This window comes from Oncorhynchus masou, chromosome 6 (genome assembly GCF_036934945.1).
Source record: "Oncorhynchus masou masou isolate Uvic2021 chromosome 6, UVic_Omas_1.1, whole genome shotgun sequence".
Classification (NCBI taxonomy): domain Eukaryota; kingdom Metazoa; phylum Chordata; class Actinopteri; order Salmoniformes; family Salmonidae; genus Oncorhynchus; species Oncorhynchus masou.
In genome coordinates, this window is record NC_088217.1 from 78813003 (window position 1) to 78833055 (window position 20053).

At 43.5% G+C, this 20053-nt stretch overlaps 1 protein-coding gene across 1 annotated transcript in view; it reads left to right on the forward strand.

Annotated features, from left to right (window-relative positions):
- Positions 1–6339: 6339 nt before the first annotated feature.
- Positions 6340–20053, forward strand: part of LOC135542718 (inositol polyphosphate-4-phosphatase type I A-like) — a 62326-nt gene continuing 48612 nt past the window's right edge. The window contains exon 1 of the mRNA XM_064969856.1: positions 6340–6461. The gene's annotated coding sequence lies outside the window, so the exon portion shown is untranslated. The remainder of the gene's footprint in view (positions 6462–20053) is intronic.

Sequence of the window (20053 nt, forward strand, 5' to 3'; positions counted from 1 at the left end):
ATTACCAGGAGAGGGCTAAGGTTTGAGACCAGACCAGCTTACCTTGATTACCAGGAGAGGGCTAAGGTTTGAGACCAGACCAGCTTACCTAGATTGCCACGAGAGGGCTAAGGCTTGAGGAGAGACCATAAACCCGAGTATAAGCTAAGGTTGTAATGGTTGTTGAAACTCTGAGACAATCAATACCGACAGAATAAGAGCAAATCTTTGATTCTAATTACTAGTCTGCAGCTAGGAATTCTATCATTGAATGTGAAGGCCGACAACCGCCAAAACATCTATTCTATAACAACATTTCTGAATGGTACTCTGAACTATCCATTCTAACCACGGAAGAGAGAGAGAGTGCTGACAAACTCTCCAACAGAAACAAACTTTCCAACAGAGATCACGACAACACACTGGGTGTAAATATATATATATATATATATATTGATTGCAATTATTCCCGAATGAGTGAGCGTTCATGTGCAAAGGATTAGCATTTCAATTGTTAGAATTATCAACTTTGTGGTGTCTTGTCTTTCGCGCCCTTCTCAGTCCCTTTGTCTACCAAGCCGCCATTCCGGTTTAGCCCACTAGGGCACATCCCCTATCATTTCCTTGTAACCATATCTACTTTGTTTGTTTGTGTGTGCATTTCTGTGATTATTTAGTTAAATAAATAAATTATTGAGACAATTGATGTATGGATGATTCATAGTGAAGACTGGGTTCGTGCAGATAACAAATAATTTACGCTTGGAATGAGACTAACGTGAGGTAAAGAATAATTCATTAATTAGAATTGATCAGCTATTAAAATATCTGAAAAGTTGTATTAGGAAAATTATAACTTTGTAATCTGAATATTTTCCTTGACTTCCAAGTTAATTACATTTACCTGATTAGTTAATCACATAATAATAATTACAGAGAATTGATTTGATAAACTAACAGTCTTCAGTTTAATGATGCCAAAGACACGACAACTCTGAGAGATATGAGATACTAGAACTAGACCTCAGAGAGACATAAGATGCTAGAACTAGAACTCAGAGAGACATAAGATACTAGAACTAGAACTCAGAGAGACATAAGATACTAGAACTAGACCTCAGAGAGACATAAGATGCTAGAACTAGAACTCAGAGAGACATAAGATACTAGTCCTCAGAGAGACATAAGATGCTAGAACTAGAACTCAGAGAGAAATAAGATACTAGAACTAGACCTCAGAGAGACATAAGATACTAGAACTAGACCTCAGAGAGACATAAGATGCTAGAACTAGAACTCAGAGAGACATAAGATACTAGTCCTCAGAGAGACATAAGATACTAGATCTCAGAGACATAAGATACTAGACCTCAGAGAGACATAAGATACTAGAACTAGACCTCAGAGAGACATAAGATGCTAGAACTAGAACTCAGAGAGACATAAGATACTAGATCTCAGAGACATAAGATACTAGACCTCAGAGAGACATAAGATACTAGACCTCAGAGAGATATAAGATACTCAAATTAAATCAAAGTTTATTTGTCATGTGCGCCAAATACAACAGGTGTAGACCTTACTTACAGGCTGTAACCAGTAGTGCAAGAAAGGTATTAGGTGAACAATAGGTAAGAAGACATAATATAGTAGACCTCAGAGGTCCCAGTCTGAATAGCATGGAAGGGTAGAAGATAGCAACGCCTGATTAACTATCTAAACAAATTGATTGATGATAAATTGGTTATCCAGCTAGTTAGCGCTCTACCTTCCCTGATGTGAACCTTGACATTAATGGTGTTTATGTTGCGATTGGTCATTAGAATGTGCATTAATTCAATCAAGGGCCAAATGCCGATACCCTGTGTGAAAGGTCAGAAGTCACACAACTGAAATCCTTTTCATATCATATTTGCATCAACTTGTTTTTGTGCACCGCAGTGTTCTGAATGGACTAGCATTATATATGCACAGGCTGCCATGATCAAATTCCATACCTGGACGAAGACAGTTAATATGATGGTGGCGATGGATGCAGTAACAAATCTAATTTTTTGCTGGATGTTGTCTGGCAAGGCAAAGACTAGGGCAAAGCAGATGGCCCCTCACAGGCCATGCTGAAGGGAACGGTACGGAAAGGGGTAACGATTTGAGTCAAGACTCGCACACCTGGAAGAGAGCAAAAACACAGAAGGAGTGGAGCTGTGTGTAGAGTATATGAGCACACACACACACACACACACACACACACACACACACACACACACACACACACACACACACACACACACACACACACACACACACACACACACACACACACACACACACACACATTGACAAGTGACATCAACAAGGGATCATAGCATTCACCTGGTCAGTCACCTGGTATGTCATGGAAAGAGCTAGGTGTTCATAATGTTTTGTACACTGTTTTGTTTTGAGAGAGAAGAAGGAAGAGAGTGTCATCATCAATTATTGACTTTTATTCTATCGGGTGCAAAATTCTATTGGTTGAGAATTATGACTCTTTATAGTCAGGAGTCAAATACCACCTACTGCAAACAAACAGACACTTTCACTGACTAAAGGCATCAGAAGGGTCCGAAGCATCTGTCTCAGGAAGGTACAGTGTCAGCCTTCGCTCCTTTTGGTTCACTGTTCCTCCAGTGTTCAGGTCAACCCGTAGTAAAAGTAATAGGTGTGTCACTGTGGTAGAAGGACAAAGCTGCTGAACAATTCCAATTAACAATTTTATCTTTCCCAGGCTTAAACTCGGGGCTATGTCTTAATCAGTGTTGAATGGCTTCTTTACCCCCTCTCCTTACCTCCTCTCTTTACCTCCTCTCCTTACCTCCTCTCTTTACCTCCTCTCCTTACCTCCTCTCTTTACCTCCTCTCCTTACCTCCTCTCTTTACCCCCTCTCCTTACCTCCTCTCTTTACCCCCTCTCCTTACCTCCTCTCCTTACCTCCTCTCTTTACCTCCTCTCCTTACTTCCTCTCTTTGCCCCTCTCCTTACCTCCTCTCTTTACCTCCTCTCTTTACCCCCTCTCTTTACCTCCTCTCCTTACCTCCTCTCTTTTCCACCTCTCTTTACCTCCTCTCCTTACCTCCTCTCTTTACCTCCTCTCCTTACCTCCTCTCTTTACCCCCTCTCTTTACCTCCTCTCCTTACCTCCTCTCTTTACCTCCTCTCAAAAGCCTCCTCTCTTTACCCCCTCTCCTTACCTCCTCTCTTTTCCCCCTCTCCTTACCTCCTCTCTTTACCTCCTCTCCCTACCTCCTCTCTTTACCCCCTCTCCTTACCTCCTCTCTTTACCCCCCCCCTCCTCCTTACCCCCTCTCCTTACCTCCTCTCTTTACCCCCTCTCCTTACCTCCTCTCTTTACCCCCTCTCCTTACCTCCTCTCTTTACCCCCTCTCCTTACCTCCTCTCTTTACCCCCTCTCCTTACCTCCTCTCTTTACCCCCTCTCCTTACCTCCTCTCTTTACCCCCTCTCCTTACCTCCTCTCTTTACCCCCTCTCCTTACCTGCTCTCTTTTCCACCTCTCCTTACCTCCTCTCTTTACCCCCTCTCCTTACCTCCTCTCTTTACCCCCTCTCCTTACCTCCTCTCTTTTCCACCTCTCCTTACCTCCTCTCTTTTCCACCTCTCCTTTCTTCCTTACTATTGATCTGAACGAACATGACATGTGAAGGCAATATGGTGGAAATATATCCAATTGTTTCAGTTTTTAGTGATCACAAAGCAAAGGAAAGGAGGCAAGGGGGCGTGGAGAAAGGAAGCATTTTAGGAGCATTGAGACACGGCCAGGGCCTCTCCAGTTTATAGTGAAACTCCTTGTCATGCTGAAACTGCAGAGCAACAAAGACAGCGAGACACCCACAGCCATTCACTCTGAGGAACAGGGAAACCAGCCTACAGAGAAATTAACCTACAGCGAAACTAGCCTACAGCGAAACTAGCCTACAAGGAAACTAGTCAACAGGGAAACTAGCTTGTTGTCACTAAAGCGTACCAGGTATGTAAAGCATGACGACCATCCATGGAAATACACTCTTGGTAACTGTATGCCTGAGGCTACTGAAGCTACAAGCTTAGACCACTGCGCCACTCAGGAGGCCCGACCCTAATATCTTTAGACGCCGCGAACATAGCTACCGGGTCCACCACAGAGATGATGGTGGCAAACAGCAGGTTCTCCTGCAGATCGGTGTCCTTCAACCAGAGTGCCTCACTCCGACAGATGACATAGAGAGACAGGCCAACGCCAATGCTATTCCACAGGGTGCACACCAAGGCATAGCACAACACCGTGCCCACGTTCTCTAAGAATGTCCGAGTGTGCAGGAAGTAGCTGTCGTTGAGGACGATGAGGGGCAGCATGTAGAGGAAAAAGACAATGGGGCTGAGGATTGCAGGGGGCTCTTCCTTGACTGAGTGCCTGCCAAGAGTGTGCTAAGCTGTCATCAAGGCAAAGGTTGGCTACTTTGAAGAATCTAAAATCTATTTTGATTTGTTTATCACTTTTTTGTTTACCACATGATTCCATATGTGTTATTTCATAGTTTTGATGTCTTCGCTATTATTCTACTATGTAGAAAATAGTAAAGATAAAGAAAAACCCTTGAATGAGTAGGTGTAACGTCAGGAGAATGATGGGTGTGGAGTCTGGCGCAGAGAGCAGAAGTTTTAACGCTTTAATGTCCACAGTAAACAGAAACAGGTACAAAAATGGGTGAAGCCAAAACACAAGCGCAACACAACCCAAAGACCACTGTGACATAAACCGGACAGCGAAAACCCAAAAGGTTACTTTAGGAGGTGCTCCCCACCTAAGTTTATTAGCTTTCTAGTGATGTAGGCGAGCTCAGAAAGCACAGGAGCTTGGCTGAATACAAAAACACAAATTCCTTGAGTTCATTTTACTGAAGAAAATGTTTGTACTGTTCAAATCATATTGTTTGTCAGGTTTAAAGGAAATTGATTACACCGTAATACATTATTGATGTTTCAATGATAAATCACAAGGCTTCCAAAAGGGTTCTTCGGGTGTTCCTCGTAGAGACGTTTTTGGTTCCAGGTCGAACCCTTTTGGAAAGTGTACTACATGGAACCCAAAATGGTTCTACCTGGAACCAAAAGGGTTCTACCTTGAACCAAAAATGGTTCTTCAAAGGGTGCTTCTATGGGGACAGCCGAAGAGCCCTTTTAGGTTCTAAAATAGTGTTTAACCAGTCTTGTACCCTCAACAGTACACATTTTTATTATAGACCTGGATAAACACACCTCATTCAACTAATTGAGTGCTTGATGATTAGTTGACCTGCTTCAACTTGTGAACTAATCATCAAGCCCTCATTGAGTTGAATGAGGTGTGCTGGTCCAGGGCTACAATGAAAATGTGTTCTGTTGGGGATACTGGAGGACCAGGGTTGGGAAACACTGCTCTCGATACATTTTCTTTGAAGAGAATAGAGAAAATGTGAAAGCTGCGACTGCAAATTGTGGCCACATGATGGTAGTACAGCTTAATCTAACTGTGACGCAACGTGGAGTACACTGGTATATTGGCCATATATCACAAACCCCGAGGTTCCTTATTGCTATCATAAACTGGTTAGCAATGTAATTAGAGAAGTGAAAATACATGTTTTGTCATACCCGTGCTATACCGAGGCTTTCAGCCAATCAGCGTTCAGGGCTCAAACCACCCAGTTTGTAACGGTAATAACCAGTGATATGCTCAGATAATGACATATGATAACATTTGAAATTGCTGTAATAATGACTGTCTATGCAGGGCAGGAACATAATGCTGGACCATGCCTTACTGGAGCCAAGATGCTGCAAAGATAGACTTAAAACAAGGATTTAGCCTTCCTACAGGATTTAGCCAGGATTCATCACAGGCCTGACTGAGCTACTGTACAGCATCCCTCAACCACAAGAGAGTGAAGCCATTTTTATTTGAGACAGATAACTTTTATAATAATAATGATAATTATAATAATAATGTATGTAATTTAACAGACGGTTTTACCCATGTAAGTGTATTTGTATCAGTTCAATCATAGCATAGACTCATATCTTGATTATATTCTGTAGCCTGATTTTCCCAATGTCATTGACTTATGTTTTGAATCTAAATATAGTTCTTCATCATGCCTTTTATTGGTCATTCCAAAATCGAATTCGATTTTTTTTCTCAGGACACTGTACAAAGACGTAGCCTATCATGATTTACTGAAAATAGACTTGTCTTCAATAAAGTTATGTCCTTCTGAATGTGCCTCAGACTCAAGTAAGGGGAGGTTCCTTTGATGAAGTTGCAACGTCACATGATACAATGAAGCGGAGAGGCGAGATCACACTGCGGAGTGCTGACAGGCTGGAAACAAATGAAACAAGCGAGCGTCAACACCAACGGCTGTCTCTTTCCCACCAAATTAATTGTCATCAAACGTCGTAGAAAGGTTTGTGTCTTCATCTTGAAATGCAGTTATCTGGTTAGTTGGAGAGGCAGGAAAAGTCGCCATGAGAAGGTTAGCATAATAGCTAATTTGCTTATTAATTGTTTACACCGCCTTGCAAAAAAAGCTTCAACTTCAAAGTTGTATTCTTCTCTGTATAGTCAGTTATCACCCGTACGCGTTTTATATATTGCGGTCTACAGCTAGTTATTGCCTATGATACGTTTAGGTATGAACACCACCTGCAACTTAGGCTAGTCGTCTTATTTTCACGCAATGTTCTCATATGGGAAGAGAGGAGCGAGCAGATGCGCACTCTGCCTCCAATGACCAAGACATACGGGTCTTTTAATGTCGATGGACATTGTATTCTTCCCTAGGCATCCTATGTATTTGTTCCTAGGCATCCTATGTATTATTTCCTGTTTTTTATGACTGTATCTGCAGTCAAACTGTGAAATTATATCCGTAGCCCACTGACTACCTGCCTCTTTGTTCGTCCACTTGAACACGCTTGATACATGATAAACCATATTCTAGTATTTTAATGAATAATCTATTACCATGAAATTCTCTCAGCTAACATTCATTATCATCATGACGGGTTCTTGGCATTGCCAGGGCAGCATTGTCCGTTCAAATCTATGACGACTGCGTTTTGTGTTGGCTGATCTTGAATGGTGGAGTTAAGGGGCTTCTAGTTACTGAAAGTGGAAGTGGTGGGTTATATAAGCCTGTTGGCAGAGTGGTGGTGCGGTTGACAGCCCTTTCCTACGAGCCTCGGTTAGTTCCACATGGCTAAAATGAAAACAAACGGTGCCATGTGTCAGCTATACAGACCAGATGGGTGCATTGTTGAACACTATCATCATCATCACCACCTCATGTGCAGTCTTCTACCACAGCTTTAACTGAAACTCTGTTTTCTTCTTACTCTGTTTTCTTGCAAAATTACTATTGAATTTATTTTATACATGTGTGTGTTATCAGTATCAACACAGTCACTGTTATTGTATTGTAAATCATCCCGCTGTGACAGTGAGCGTCTAGAAGAGTTCGTTATGAACCGGTGAAACCTCATCATTGTGATTTATCACTATTCATCCTCAGCAGTGTTATCTCTGACCTGGATCTGAGAGTGTAAATTGTGTATATGCATGGCTCCCTTGTAAAAGAGACCTTGGTCTCAATGGGACTCGGCAACAGGCCTAACTACACAGGCTCCTATCACACAGCTTGTTGAAATCCCTGAGAATACCAAAAGGCTGGTGGCACCTTAATTGGGGAGAATGGGCTCATAGTAATGGCTGGAACATGATCAATGGAATGGTAACAAATTCATCACGCATGGTTGCCATATGTTTGATACCAGTCCATGTACTCCATTCCAGCCATTATTATGAGCTGTCCTCCCCTCAGTAGCCTCCTGTGCTGAGAACCCAGTGTCTCTGTCCCATCACATCACTCAACTGTTTGTCCACGTTCAAATTGGCACCATATACCCTAGTATATTTTGCACAACTCTTGACCAGAGCCCATAGTACACTATATAGGGAATAGGGTGCATTTCGGTTCATTAGGGTATAGGGTGTCATTTTGGACACAGGCTTTGTACTGCTGGATTAGCTCTGTCTCACATGGACCAAAGTGGAGATAATGTGTTAGTGGCGATATGATAAGAACAACTGATGAACAAGAACATGACCAAGTGAAAAATGACATCAGTTTGAGAGACATACTTCAGTGCGTGGCCAGAGGTGACGGCTCTTAGCTGCCTTTGCTGTGTGCTAGTTTGCGTACATAATCACACTAGCATGATTTACTAATAAATCATTCAACTTTTGTAGCGCTATTTATTCCATAACAATTCTCAAAGAGCTCTAAACCATTAAAAAAAAGACACCAGTCATGAGATGGACAGTCATTAGAGGGTTGGGAAAGTCCATGGCTTGAGTGGTTATCTGAATTGACGACTACTACAAATCACTAGAGTGGAGTGAGGTCGTAAAGGCAGACTGTCAGTGGTTTCCTGGTAGGAGCTATCAAGGTCAAGGGGAGGGGACATGCTTATTGATTGAGAGGAAGCTTACGAGTTACGACCAGGCATCTGGAATGACCAGGAACCGTTTCTTAGACTATTCCCAGTAGGCTGTTGCTCACAAGATTCTACAGTGATTTGTAAACAACTACAGTACTACATTGTATTAAGTTGGGCACTGTAGTTTTGCGATTCAATATAGTAGCTAGCTACCTCTCGCGCTCGCATACAGACTCTGAGGCCACTGTGTATATTTACTGTATGTAGGGGGGAGTGCTGTGACTCAGCGATGGGATTTTTCTCCCACTTGGCTCAGAGGGCAACCAGGAGCCTGTTGATTCATCCTTCTCTCTCACTCTCTCAACAAACACTCACTCTGTAAACAAGCCCAGAGAAGACCCTCTTAATAAGATTCATATCAGTATTAAACACAGTGAACCTGACACACACACAGCCAGTTGAATGCTCTGCCTACTCTGTTGCTCTTATAAGCCAATAATAGCTGCCCACATAAACACACACTCAATCAGGCTCATGCATGTTACGTCATCCTACAATGCCCCTGCAACACACTATACTCAACTCCTTTCATATCATCATACACTCTTCTGCAACATAGACACACACACACATTGACACACCGTTTCTATGGTTGCTATCTTACTAATTACTCTACTATAATAATCATGTATTTTCTTTTCTCCGGAGCCTTTGTCATAAAAGTCTGATAGTAAAACTCTCCTTTCTGTATCATTCATTTACTTATGAGCGACATTGTAAATTCTTCTACTTGGTGGGTAGCCGCTGCCTCAGACATCAATAGCTACTCTGCCTCGCTGCTTTGCCTTGCCTGTCTTTGCTGTTTTACACTGAAATCCATTAGACCTGAACCAAAGTTGTTGTTTTGGGGATCTGCGCTGACGGGTCTGTAGTCAAGTAGTGGCGGGTGCTACCCCGTGTCCACTGTCTCTGGCTGTGTCTCAAATGACACCCTGTACCCTAAGATGTGCACTACTTTTGACCAGTGCCCATAATGCTCTGGTCAAAAGTAGTACACTTTATGGGAATAGGGTGCCGTTTGGGACATAAACCTCTGTTTCCCTCTTATGCAACAGACTGAATTATTGATGATGGCAGGCTAACTGGAGACAATAAATCCACATGTGCAGAAAAGTGATACCTGTCGTTGGTCAGTCGGTCTGGCCTTACACTAAACGATACTAAGGATGGGACCCCTGGAGAGAGGGAGAGCGTGACTGCCAACGTGACACAGTGCAGGAAAATGTTCTCCAGCCACCACAGTTGATTATTTATTGGTTATTGAGGAGGTTCTGGAGCAGGGTTTAGGATGGGAACAGTGACACCTCTCGGCTTCATTCCCTTCCTCGTCTGGACAAAGCCCGTCTGGTTCCTGTCACCCCGGGTTTGTCACGAAGCATCCACAGTCCCATCTGTCCCTTCCTGTCCCTCTCCCTGTCTGTGTATTTCTGCTGGAGAACAGTGTCAGCCAGAGAGAAGACAGGACCTTATCAGTCTGCTTCTCTTAGCTGCTGCAAAAATAAGGAGGGAGAGAAATGGAGAGGGACAGATGGGGAGAGGGAGGGCGAAGGAGGCAGGCAGACAGTACGATAGCAAGCAAGGAAGGGAGGGAGAGAGATGGGGGAGAGTGTTAGCAGTGACGACGACGCTGCTGCGTGTGGGTTTGTTTACATGCTGCTCTGCTGTGAGGAGACCACATCCACAGCCGGGCCCTTCACTTGCCACGCAGACTGTCACCTTACCCTATAGACGAGGAACCAAGCTCAGCTGTTTGGAGCAGAGATGTACTAGTCTGTCTGTACAGCTGTAGCATATGGATTAGCCCTTCTACATGCCTGCACTGTGCTGTGTCACTCGCCACCATGCTGCTTTTACATTTACTAGCTGCTATGCTAATGCTACTATCTACAGGCTGCCTGTAGCATCCACTGGATTAAGGTAGGAATTTTTGGGGAGCATCCCTCCTTATGCTCTGTCTGTAGAATTAGGCACTACTCTAACCCCCTATGGTGGTTTTGGCTGGGGTGATGCGCTCAGATGGGCCGTTGACAGGGAATAAATAATACCCAGAGTCCTGTGCATGCTGTTCTAAACAGCCGCCCTCGTCGGCTGTAATGAGTGAGTCCTCTTCAGACTGCCTATGAAGGAGGAATCTAATGGTAGAAACATGCATTTATCCTAGTGTGGGTTTATCTATTGATTAAATAGGAAAGTGGCTCCTTGCTGCTTATCTCGTCTTCGTTGCAGTGTTCAGTGTTTGTCTAACTCCCACTGGTGAGATTATGGGCCTAGCTTCTCGGCTACGCCAACATTGGGTTTATTCGGATGGGTTAGCGCTGAACAGTAACAAATGCCTACACTCACGGGGTCCCCACGACCAGGCTTGAAGAACACTGGTCAATGCCAACATTCAATAATGTGACTAATGATCAGTGATCTGAAGACATTTTTAGACTGTCAGTTAAATTGGGGATGTGTTTCTTCCTTAAAGTACTCAGCGAAATGATGTTGCCAGAAGCAGAACCGGAGATATTGAGATGAGTGAGATGTAACACTTCGCTATCACACAGTCACACACTTTATCTTCGAATGTGCACAGGTTTGCTTCACGCTGTGAACAGTGTGGTAGCCAGGGGATCCAAAACAGTGGAAGTTGAGCCTCGCACTTCAATGCTCTAAGTTTTTGCAGAAATTTACCCACTATGCTGTACACTTTCTGCATATACAGTTGCAAGAAAAAGTATGTGAACCCTGTGCAATTACCTGGATTTCTGCATAAATTGGTCAAAAAATGTCATCTGATCTTCCTCTGTCACAATAGACACCGTGTGCTTAAATTAACACATAAAAACATAAATTTTTCTTGTCTATATTGATACATAATTTAAACATTCACTGTGTAGGTTGGGGGAAAGTATGTGAACCCCTGGGCTAATGACTTCTCCAAAAGATAATTGGAGTCCGGAGTCGGCTAACCTGGAATCCAATCAATGAGATGAGATTGGAGATGTTGGTTAGAGCTAAAGGTCGATCGATTTAACTTGAAATCGGCCATTCCGATTTTCATAACAATCGGAGATCGGTATTTTTGGACGCCGATTTAAGAAAATATATATTTTATTTAACACCTTTATTTAACCTTTATTTAACTAGGCAAGTCAGTTAAGAACACATTCTTATTTTCAATGACTGCCTAGGAACGGTGGGTTAACTGCCTTGTTCAGGGGCAGAATGACAGATTTTTTACTTGTCAGCTCAGGGATTCAATCTTGCAACCTTACAGTTAACTAGTCCCATGCTCTAACCACCTGATTACATTGCACTCCACAAGGAGACTGCCTGTTGCGTGAATACAGTAAGAAGCCTAGGTAAGTTGCTAGCTAGCATTAAACTTATCTTATAAAAAAACAATCAATAAATCATAATCACTAGTTAACTACACATGGTTGATTGGGGTGGCAGGGTAGCCTGGTGGTTAGAGCATTGGACTCGAAACCAGAAGGTTGCAAGTTCAGACCCCCGAGCTGACAAGGTACAAATCTGCCCCTGAACAGGCAATTAACCCACTGTTCCTAGGCCGCCATTGAAAATAAGAATTTGTCCTTAACTGACTTGCCTAGTAAAATAAAATAAAAATATTACTAGTTTATCTAGCGTGTCCTGCGTTGCATATCGATGCGGTGCATTTTCGCAAAAAAGGATGTGTACCTAACCATAAACATCAATGCCTTTCTTAAAATCAATACACAAGTATATATTTTTAAACCTGCATATTTAGTTAATATTGCCTGCTAACCTGGCTCGTTGCCAACTCTGAAGACTATTTCTTCCGTACAAAGACAGCCAACTTCGCCAAACGGGGGATGATTTAACCGGCGCATTTGCGAAAAAAGCACAATCGTTGCACGACTGTACCTAACCATAAACATCAATTCCTTTCTTAAAATCAATACACAGAAGTATGTATTTTTAAACCTGCCTATTTTGCTAAAAGAAACCCAGGTTAGCAGGCAATATTAACCAGGTGACATTGTCACTTCTGTTGCGTACACGGACTGTGTGCAATGAATATGCAACAGTTTGGGCCGCCTAATTTGCAAGAATTTTGTGTAATTATGTCATAACATTGCACAACCTTCAATGTTAACAGGAATATTTGGACTTATGGATGCCAGGATCTCAGCGATCACTGCCTCATTGCCTGTATCCGCTACGTAGCCGCAGTCAAACGACCACCCCTCATCACTGTCAAACGCTCCCTAAAATACATTCTGTGAGCAGGCCTTTCTAATCGACCTGGCCCGGGTATCCTGGAAGGACATTGACCTCATCCCGTCAGTTGAGGATGCCTGGTCATTCTTTAAAAGTAACTTCCTCACCATTTTAGATAAGCATGCTCCGTTCAAAAAATGCAGAACTAAGAACAGATATAGACCTTGGTTCACTCCAGACCTGACTGCCCTCGACCAGCACAAAAACATCCTGTGGCGGACTGCAATAGCATCGAATAGTCCCCGCGATATGCAACTGTTCAGGGAAGTCCGGAACCAATACACACAGTCAGTCAGGAAAGCTAAGGCCAGCTTCTTCAGGCAGAAGTTTGCATCCTGTAGCTCCAACTCCAAAAAGTTCTGGGACACTGTGAAGTCCATGGAGAACAAGAGCACCTCCTCCCAGCTGTCCACGCACTGAGGCTAGGTAACACGGGCACCACCGATAAATCCATGATTATCGAAAACTTCAACAAGCATCATTTCTCAATGGCTGGCCATGCCTTCTGCCTTGCTACTCCAACCTCGGCCAACAGCTCCGCCCCCCCCGCAGCTCCTCGCCCAAGCCTCTCCAGGTTCTCCTTTACCCAAATCCAGATAGCAGATGTTCTGAAAGAGCTGCAAAACCTGGACCCGTACAAATCAGCTGGGCTTGACAATCTGGACCCTCTATTTCTGAAACTATCCGCCGCCATTGTCGCAACCCCTATTACCAGCCTGTTCAACCTCCTCTTTCATATCGTCTGAGATCCCCAGGGATTGGAAAGCTGCCGCAGTCATCCCCCTCTTCAAAGGGGGAGACACCCTGGACCCAAACTGTTACAGACCTATATCCATCCTGCCCTGCCTATCTAAGGTCTTCGAAAGCCAAGTCAACAAACAGGTCACTGACAATCTCGAATCCCACCGTACCTTCTCCGCTGTGCAATCTGGTTTCCGAGCCGGTCACGGGTGCACCTCAGCCACACTCAAGGTACTAAACGATATCATAACCGCCATCGATAAAAGACCGTACTGTGCAGCCGTCTTCATCAACCGTGCCAAGGCTTTCGACTCTGTCAATCACCATATTCTTATCGGCAGACTCAGTAGCCTCGGTTTTTTTCGGATGACTGCCTTGCCTGGTTCACCAATTACTTTGCAGACAGAGCTCAGTATGTCAAATCGGAGGGCATGCTGTCCGGTCCTCTGGCAGTCTCTATGGGGGTGCCACCGGGTTCAATTCTCGGGCCGACTCTTTTCTCTGTATATATCAATGATGTTGCTCTTGCTGCGGGCGATTCCCTGATCCGCCTCTACGCAGACGACACCATTCTATATACTTCCGGCCCGTCCTTGTACACTGTGCTATCTAACCTCCAAACGAGCTTCAATGCCATACAACACTCCTTCTGTGGCCTCCAACTGCTCTTAAACGCTAGTAAAAGCAAATGCATGCTTTTCAACCGATCGCTGCCTGCACCCGCATGCCCGACTAGCATCACCATCCTGGATGGTTCCGACCTTGAATATGTGGACATCTATAAGTACCTAGGTGTCTGGCTCGACTGTAAACTCTCCTTCCAGACTCATATCAAACATCTCCAATCGAAAATCGAATCAAGAGTCGGCTTTCTATTCCGCAACAAAGCCTCCTTCACTCACGCCGCCTAACTTACCCGAGTAAAACTGACTATCCTACCGATCCTCGACTTTGGCGATGTCATCTACAAAATTGCTTCCAACACTTTACTCAGCAAACTGGATGCAGTTTATCACAGTGCCATCCGTTTTGTCACAAAAGCACCTTATACCACCCACCACTGCGACTTGTATGCTCTAGTCGGCTGGCCCTCGCTACATATTCGTCGCCAGACCCACTGGCTCCAGGTCATCTACAAGTCCATGCTAGGTAAAGCTCCGCCTTATCTCAGTTCACTGGTCACGATGGCAACACCCATCCGTAGCACGCGCTCCAGCAGGTGTATCTCACTGATCATCCCTAAAGCCAACACCTCATTTGGCCGCCTTTCGTTCCAGTACTCTGCTGCCTGTGACTGGATCGAATTGCAAAAATCCCTGAAGTTGGAGACTTATCTCCCTCACCAACTTCAAACATCTGCTATCTGAGCAGCTAACCGATCGCTGCAGCTGTACATAGTCTATTGGTAAATAGCCCACCCATTTTCACCTGCCTCATCCCCATACTGTTTTAATTTATTTACTTTTCTGCTCTTTTGCACACCAATTTCTCTACCTGTACATGACCATCTGATCATTTATCACTCCAGTGTTAATCTGCAAAATTGTAATTATTCGCCTACCTCCTCATGCCTTTTGCACACAATGTATATAGACTCCCCTTTTTTTCTACTGTGTTATTGACTTGTTAATTGTTTACTCCATGTGTAACTCTGTGTTGTCTGTTCACACTGCTATGCTTTATCTTGGCCAGGTCGCAGTTGCAAATGAGAACTTGTTCTCAACTAGCCTACCTGGTTAAATAAAGGTGAAATAAATAAAAAATAAAATAAATCCGTTAGATAAAATACGGAATGGTTCAGTATTTCACTGAAAGAATAAACGTCTTGTTTTTGAGATGATAGTTTCCAGATTGTATTTCTGTGTGATATTATGTTTATGATTTGATAGAGCAGTCTGACTGAGTGATGGTAGGCAACAGCAGGCTCGTAAGCATTCAGTCAAACAGCACTTTCGAGTTAGCAGGGTGCTCGCTAATAGTGTTTCAAACGTCACCCGCTCTGAGACTTGGAGTGGTTGTTCTCCTTGCTCTGCAAGGGCCGCGGCTTTTGTGGAGCGATGGGTAACGCTGCTTCGAGGTTCCTGGTTCGAGCTCAGGTAGGGGTGAGGAGAGGGACGGAAGCTATACTGTTACACTGGCAATACTAAAGTCCCTATAAGAACATCCAATAGTCAAAGATATATGAAATACAAATCGTATCGAGAGAAATTGTCCTATAATAACTACAACCTAAAACTTCTTACCTGGGAATATTGAAGACTCATGTTAAAAGGAACCACCAGCTTTCATATGTTCTCATGTTCTGAGCAATGAACTTAAATGTTAGCTTTTTTATGTGGCACACATTGCACTTTTACTTTCTTCTCCAACACTTTGTTTTAGCATTATTTAAACCAAATTGAACATGTTTCATTTTATTTGAGCCTAAATTGATTTAATGATATTAAGTTAAAATAAGTGTTCATTCAGTGTTGTTGTAATTGTCATTATTACAAATACCAATTAAATCGGACGATTTAAAAATAATAATAATAATGTTAATGTATCGGCTTTTTTTGGGTCCTCCAATAATTGGTATCGGCATTGAAAAATCATAATCGGTCGACCTCTAGTTAGAGCTACCCTGCAATATTAAAAAAAACTCATGCTACTAACATGAAGCATTGCCTGATGTGAACCATGCCTCGAACAAAAGAGATCTCAGACAACCTAAGATTAAGTATTGTTGACTTGCATAAAGCTGGAAAGGGTTACAAAATTATCTCTAAAAGCCTTGATGTTCATTAGTCCACGATAAGACAAATTGTCTATAAATGGAGAAAGTTCAGCACTGTTGCTACTCTCCCTAGGAGTGGCCGTACTGCAAAGATGACTGCAAGAGCACAGCACAGAATGCTCAATGAGGTTAAGAAGAATCCTAGAGTGTCAGCTAAAAACTTACAGAAATCTCTGGAAAATGCTAACATCTCTGATGAGTCTACAATAGGTAAAACAATAAACAAGAATGGTGTTCATGGGAGGACACCATGGCAGAAGCCGCTGCTGTCCAAAAAAACATTGCTGCATGTCTGAAGTTCGCAAAAGAGCACCTGGATGTTCCACAGCTATTCTGTGGATAGATTTAACTAAAGTTGAGTTGTTTGGAAGGAACATGCATCACCATGTGTAGAAAGAAAGGCACAGCACACCAACATCAACCTCACCCCAACTGTAAAGCATGGTGGAGGGAGCATTATGGTTTGGGCTGCTTTTCTGCCTCAGGGCCTGGACAGCTTGCTATCATTGACGGAAAAATGGATTCCCATTTTGCAGGAGAATGTAAGGCTGTCTGCCAGTTGAAGCTCAACAGAAGTTGGGAGATGCAGTAGAACAATGAAGTAAATCAACAACAGAGCGGCTTGAACAGAAGAAAATACGCCTTCTGGAGTGGCCTAGTCAGAGTCCTGACCTCAACCTAATTGAGATGCTGTGGCATGACCTTGAGTGGTTCACACCAGACATCCTCAAGAATATTGCTGAACTGAAACAGTTTTGTAAAATTCCTCCCTACCTTTGTGCAGGTCTGATCCGCAACTGGTTGAGGTTATTGCTGCTAAAATAGGATCAGCCAGTTATTAAATCCAAGGGTTCACATACTTTTCCCACCCTGCACTGTGAATGTTAACACGATGTGTTCAATAAAGACATAAAAATGTATAATTGTGTTATTAGATTAAGCAGACTGTTTGTCTATTGTTGTGATTTAGATGAAGAACAGATCAAATTTTGACTAATTTATACAGAAGTCCAGGTAATTCCAAAGTATACAACATACTTTTTCTTGACATTTTGTTATGTTACAGCCTTATTCTAAAATGGATGAAATGTTTTTTTTACTGGGCTGTATGCACTACCCTTAGTAGCGCCGTACGAATGATCAGATGCCGAGCAGTTTCCATGCCAGGCGGTTATGCAACTGGTCAGGATGCTCTCGATGGTGCAGCTGTAGAACTTTTTGAGGATATCGAGACCCATGCCAAATATTTTCAGTCTCCTGAGGGGGAAAAGGTTTTGTCGTGGCCTCTTCACAACTGTCTTGGTGTGTTTGGACCATAATAGTTCCTTGGTGATGTGGACACCAAGGAACTTGAAACTCTCGACCCGCTCCACTACAGCCCCGTTGATAATGCAGCCTGTTTGGTCCTCCTTTTCCTGTAGTCCACAATCAGCTCCTTTGTCTAGCTCACATTGAGGGAGAGGTTGTTGTTCTGGCATCACATTGCCAGGTCTCTGACCTCCCTATAGGCTGTCTCATCGATGATCAGGCCTACCACTGTTGTCGTCAGCAAACCTAATGGTGGTGTAGGAGTCATGCTTGGCCACGCAGTCGTGAGAGAACAGGAAGTAGAGGAAGGGGGCTAAGCACGCACCCCTGAGGGGCCCCAGTGTTGAGGATCAGCGTGCCAGATGTGTTGTTGCCTACCCTTACCACCTGGGGCAGCCCGTCAGGAAGTCCAGGATCCAGTTGCAGAGGGAGGTGCTTAGTCACAGGGTCCGTAGCTTAGTGATGAGCTTTGTGGGCACTATGGTGTTGAATGCTGAGCTTTAGTCAATGAACAGCATTCTCACATACAGTTGAAGTCGAAGTTTACATACACCTTAGCCAAATACATTTAAACTCAGTTTTTCACAATTCCTGACATTTAATCCTAATAAAAATTCCCTGTCTTAGGTCAGTTGGGATCACCAATTTATTTAAAAAATGTGAAATGGTAGAATGATTTAATTCAGCTTTTATTTTTTTCGGCACATTCGCAGTGGGTCAGAAGTTTAGTATTTGGTAGCATTACCTTTTCAAATGGTTAACTTGGGTCAAATGTTTTGGGTAGCCTTCCAAAAGCTTCCCGCAATAAGGTGAATTTTGGCCCATCCCTCCTGACCGAGCTTGTGTAACTGAGTCAGGTTTGTAGGCCTCCTTGCTCGCACATGCGTTCTCAGTTCTGCCCACAAATGTTCTATAGGATTGAGGTCAGGGCTTTGTGATAGCCACTCCAATACCTTTACTTTGATGTCCTTAAGTTATTTTTCCACAACTTTGGAAGTGTGCTTGGGGTCATTGTCCATTTGGAAGACCCATTTTGGAAGACCCAGCACCCCCACAACATGATGCTGCCACCCCCGTGCTTCACGGTTGGGATGGTGGTGTTTGGCTTGCAAGCCTCCCCTTTTTTCCTATGAACATAACGATGGTCATTATGGCCAAACAGTTCTATTTTTGTTTCATCAGACCAGAGGACATGTGTCGCTCTCCTCACTGGCTATGTCATCAGGATAGTTAACCAATCAGCCTGCTAGCTGGTTGTGGCTCCATATGGTTGCAGACAGTGCTGACTCTCACCGGTATACTAATGATGCTACTGCATATTGTAGGCCTATATCATCACATGCACTAGATTGATTTGTCAAAGTACAGTAGCTGCTTTCAGGGCGTTGTCCGTACCAAAGTGATGGCGTCTGTCTAGCAGAGTGCACAGTATATGATGGAAGATGACAAGCAGTTGTTTTGAAATGTTACTCCTGTGTTTTAGGCTTGAAGCACTATTAGTTACACGTATAGAATGAGTCACATGGACTGTGAAAATTAGCATCTTCCATCTCCCTACATGTTTTAACTGACACACACACACACACACACACACACACTAGGGCTAACCCCAATTTGTTGATTGTTTGGTCGTTAGGCTGTTGGTCGAACAAGATTGTTTGAGTCGAGCAGGCCTAATCGAGCTCCGTACCGCATCGCCATACACCTCCCAAATGTTTTAACAATGCGCGGCGTGCTCTGTATAGATCCGCATTGACATGATTGGGTGACGGTAGGTGGAGGCGGTACATCCTGTAGAAAACAAACTCACTTCCTTGACAATAGCTCTGCACTGCTCCCCGACGCGCAAGAAGTATGAATGCCCTGACTTCTGCTGAGGCCGTATCACCGTAAGTGCTGCATGGCCAATGCAGACGGTGGATTTGACCATGTGCCCAGATGCACAATGCACTTCTCTCTCCAGAATGTGCTCTCTCCTGCCAAATTATGCACATTCATTGTTTCATAACTTCATTGTGTGAAATGTTTGTGTTTTGTTAGTGTATATCAATTCCCCATTACATATATCACCAGTAAGACATTTACTGTTAATTTCTATAATTTCTAATCTACGATGTTACTTTATGTTAATGCATTCAATATTATGCCAGTCTTCCCGTTATCATTGTCGGAGTGGACAACTTATGCTAAGCTTAAGAGTTTTGTCAATTTAGTCATTGTCTGTTGTTTGGAGTGCTCCTGTCAATGTTGAGTAAGGACACATACGCATAGAAGTAGGCCTATAGGCTACCTGGCCTGCACCCAAATGTAGGCATATAAATGTGCCCATTTGGGGATCTGATTTGTATTTCTGATTGGCTTAACGCACCACCACTAATGAGCTGTGGAGCTTCTCAAAGTAATGTTTACTTCACCTCAAAC